The sequence below is a fragment of the Dipodomys spectabilis genome, unplaced genomic scaffold (genome assembly GCF_019054845.1).
Source record: "Dipodomys spectabilis isolate Male_0828 unplaced genomic scaffold, ASM1905484v1 ptg000048l, whole genome shotgun sequence".
Classification (NCBI taxonomy): Eukaryota; Metazoa; Chordata; class Mammalia; order Rodentia; family Heteromyidae; genus Dipodomys; species Dipodomys spectabilis.
In genome coordinates, this window is record NW_024870725.1 from 3,013,268 (window position 1) to 3,017,914 (window position 4,647).

A 4,647-nucleotide genomic window follows, 5' to 3' on the forward strand; every position below is an offset into this window, starting at 1 on the left:
CATGAATTTTAATTTGAAGTCTATTTTATCTGATATTAGGATTGCAACTCCCGCCTGTTTATGCGGTCCGTTTGCTTGGTAGATTTTGTTCCAGCCTTTAACATTGAAAATGTGTTTGTTTTTATGGGCAAGATGTGACTCCTGCAGGCAGCAGATAGAAGGGTCTTGTTTTTTAATCCAACTAGACAGTCTATGTCGCTTAATTGGAGAGTTCAGTCCGTTAACATTAAGAGATAGGACTGAGAGGTATTTGGGAGTTCCTGCCATGTTATCTACCTTCTTGGGGGCTGCGAAAACTGGGTTCTTCCTATGGTTCTTGTATTCTCAGTTTGGGTGCAGTTTCTTGGCCTTTATTGCGGTCTTGTTGGTTTTCTATGTGTAGGACATCTTTAAGAATCTTTTGTAGGGCTGGTTTGGTGGAGATGTATTGTTTCAATTTTTCTTTGCTATGGAAGGTTTTTATTTGGCCTTCAGTTATGAAGGAGAGTTTAGCTGGGTACAGTATTCTTGGTTGATAGTTGTTTGTTTTTAGGTCATGGCATACATCATTCCAGGCTCTTCTTGCTTTGATTGTCTCTGCTGAGAAATCTGAGGTGATTCTAATTGGTTTCCCTTTATAAGTGATTACCCTTTTCTCCCTGACAGCTTTAAGGATCTTTTCCTTGTTCTGAGTTGATCCTGTGTGGATTATAATGTGACGGTGGGATGTCCTATTCTGGTCTGGTCTATTTGGGGTTCTAAAGGCTTCTTGTATCTGGACAGGCCTATCTTTTTGCATGTTTGGGAAGTTCTCTGCTAGGATCCTGTTAAACAGATTTCCTAGACCATTAACTTCTGTTTCTAGGTGTTCCTCTACACCCATTATCCTTAGATTAGGCCTTCTGATGGTGTCTTCCAGGTGTTGGATAGATCTATCATATTTCTTGGCCTTGTCTTGGATGGTTGTATGTTCTTTCTCTATAATATCTAGGCTGTCTTCAATCCCTGAGATTCGATCTTCTGCATGGTCTAACCTGCTGTCAAGACTCTCTACTTTGTTTTTTATCTCTTTTCCTTCTAGTTGGTCAGCTTTGATGGCTTCAAGTTCTTTGTTGAAGCTCTGGTTTAGGTCTTGTATGAATTTCTTTACTTCCTTAATTTGGTGTTCAGTGTTTGTCCTCAAATCACTTAGTTGATTGGTTATGGTTTCTTTGGGCTCCCATTCCTTCTGTTGGGTTCCATTCAGCATTCCCTTTGTGGTCTCCCTGACTTCCTTCAGCTCTTTGTTAATGGATTCCATGAATGCCTTTAGTGATCTTTGTGTGTTCTCTACCTGGTCTCTCAATTCCTGTATTACTCTTTGATTAGCTTCCTCCCGTTCGTGGGATTCCTGCAGATCTCTTTGAGTGTTCTCAGCCTGCTCACGCCATTCCTCCCTTTCTCTTTGAGTATTCTCAAGTTGTTCACGCAAATCCTGTATCAGTTTTTGAGTAGCTTCCTCACGCTTATGATATTCCTGTATAAACTTCTGGGATGCCTCCTCTCTCTCCCTATCACGCTCATACAGAGTCCTTTGTACGTTGTCAAACTTTTCATTTATCATGTTTGCCACCAGTGTTTGTAGAGCTGTTTGGGAACTCTCCTCTGGATTATTCATTATCTGTTCTAACCCCTGATTATCAGGATTGGGAATTGAGATACCCGAATTTGCCATTTTTCTTGTGTTTTTCCGGCTTACTCTGCCCATTTGAGATGAAGATAGCACCAGTTTTGTGCTAGAACACTATCTTAAGGCAACCATCAACCAAAGTTTGCATTTGTACAGTCAATAGTCTACAGATACAATCTAGTTCAACAGATACATCTATTCGACATCAAACAACTATATGTTAAAGAACTTCGAACCGCAGAGAAGAATTTGGAAAGCCAGAAATTATTAGGGTTAGGAAGAGATGTGGGTAAAAAATAGGAATAGATTGGTGTGGGGAGGCACAGGGAGAGTTAACTATGTCCTAATCACTATGCAGGAAATAGGTTGGGTAGGATGTAAGTAGAGAGAGAGAGAAAAAGAAGAAAGGGAAAGGGGAATGAAAAGAGACCCGAAAAAAAATAGAAACGTAAAAATTAATGTTATTTTAGAGATTAAAAGACCATCTATTTATAGAGGAATATGAATATGTTGAGAGAAAGGGAGGGACATAGAGGAGATGAGAAAAACTTTAAAATAATGCTTAAAATATTGTATAGGTATAAAGTACTGCTATTAGTGAATTTAAGTCTCAGAGGTTTTGAATTGAGTAATAAGTTTGTGGATTAAGTGTGTACACAATGGGGGATAGGGTCTACTGGTTAACTACGGGTTTATCTGAGGATGTGCAGGACAAGAGTTAAGTCACATAAAGATGAACAAAGAGGAAAAGATGGAAAGGATAGGAAAGTGAGAAGAAAAGATCAGAAGTTCAGTAGAGCTAGAGAAAAAAAAAAAAAAGATAATTAAGAATCAAAGAAAAAGAGAAAGAAGACAAGAAAAGAAAAGAAAACACACATTCACGTATTCCTAAAATAAAAATTATAAGAGGAGAGAAAAAAAAAAAGTTGATGGAAAACAATTATTTTTTCAGAAGAGGCAAAAATTAAAGATTAATAAAAGTTTTAGAAAAGCAAAAAAAATTTTTTATATATATATAAGGTAACAAAAAACGAAAAAAAACAAAACAAGAAAAAGAAAAAAAGAAAAGAAGAAGAAGAAAAAAAAAGTTCTTTGATTTTTTTTTTTTTTTTTTTTTTTGGGAGGGGTGGGAAGAGTCCTGTATCTCCCTTTTGTCTGTAACCAGAGTCTGGTTGGAGTCTCTGGTCAGCTTGAGGTCCTGTGGCTTGATTGGTTTCTTAAGTCAGTTTGTTGGAACAGGCAGGAAGATGCTCTGCTTTACCCAAGATTTTGAGATCCCCCTCCCAGGTTAGTTTACTGGGAGGGTGATCTGCTTTGAGAATCACAAAAGAGGGGGATGCAGTGATGAGGCTAGGTTCTGGGTAGAGTTGAGGCCTTTCAACGAACAGTAGCTTTTCCCTGGGGCTATTTTGTGAAAAAAAACTCACAGCACCCAGCCTGGAGCCATTCTCAGGGTTTCTGTTTTTCAATTGATTGTGGTGGCTGCTAGAGGGAGGGGCAGCCTCTGGCTCTGGCCACCCAGCGAGGAGAGCCACTCCAGTGGCTGGTGCCTGAGCTGGGCGACCCCTCCCTGGATGGAACTGAGTCTGTGAGGTCACCTCGCCGCCAAGTTCCTGTGACCTGCCAAATGACTAGCTCTATTTCAAGGCCTGAGCTGGAGCTAGCCGCTCCTCCGAGCTTTGTCGGTATCCAAGATGGAGATCACCGGTGCTGGGGGGGGAGGGGTGGCCTTCCCTCCTCTGCTCCCAGAGGAGTGAGGAAGTGGGGCTTCTACTCACGCGGAGTCTTGGATCTCGGGTCGTCTCTGGTCTGCAAAGTGCAGGATGAAGTTGTCCGCTCCTTGTCGGTTCTTGCTGGTGTTGAGTAGAATCCGCTCGTCCGCTGCGTCTGGCTCCTTCGTCCCGGACTGCGTCTCAGGTATGCCTCCGCGGCGGTGGTCGCCGCTGCGACCCTGCCGCCGCAGCAGCAGCTGCTCAGATGTGTCTGCTTGGCTTCCCCTCTCTTGACTAACTCTCTGTCCTGTGATGGCACACTTGGTGTGATTCTCTGGCTTGGGACTGTTCACTGGAACTCTGAAACTGTTTTCTATGCAAGAGCTTGTTCAGATTCCAGCTTCTCCTCCGCCATCTTCCCGGAACTCCCCTAATCACAAATTCTTATCCAATGTAATGAAGGAGGTAAAACTACATGACCCAGTGAGATAATTGATATTTTTCCCAGGTCAATTATATTTGGTAAGGAACTATCTTGTGCATTGCACATGTTTTGATTTCCCTAGACACTTTCACATTAAATCCCAGTAATACCCACCAATCTCCATGCCTCAAGCAGAACAAAATTTACAGTGAAACTAAAAAAGCTCTACTTTCAAGTTTCTCTATTATATGGACTTCTTTCAAAGCCAGATATTTAATCTTGCATTTGTATTTTCATTACTTGTTAAAATATTCTCAAAATTAATAAAATATTTTGCCCCCAAAGTGGGATCTTACATTGACCCCCAAACATTTACAAATGTCATTAGATTTGGGAAGAAAGAATAATTATATTCTCAATTGAAAACAATGCCACTAATTATGCTAATTTAGGACTAGGAATTTACCCTACAATCTCTATGTGTTTTGGATTTTTGAAAATAGTTTCCAACATAAATCAAAAAGTCTGGGGAAAATACCTGGGTATTGATGATTCATGCCTGAAACCCTAGCTACACATCAGTTTGAAATATGAGAATTATGGCCTGAAACCAGCCCAGTAGGAAAAGTCCTTGAGACTCCAGATGCAATTTCCTACAAAAAAAGCAGGAGTAGAGGTAGTGCTCAAATAATAGAGTACAGGTAGAACAAGGGCATGAGATCCTGAGTTCAAGTCCCACCAAGTACCAGCACAGAAACTTTAAAAAATATTTGGGAAAAAAATTGTCACCTGATGACTTGTAAATTGGATTATGAGGGTTGGGGTTCTGATTTCAAAACAATGGACTATAAATCAACTTCCTA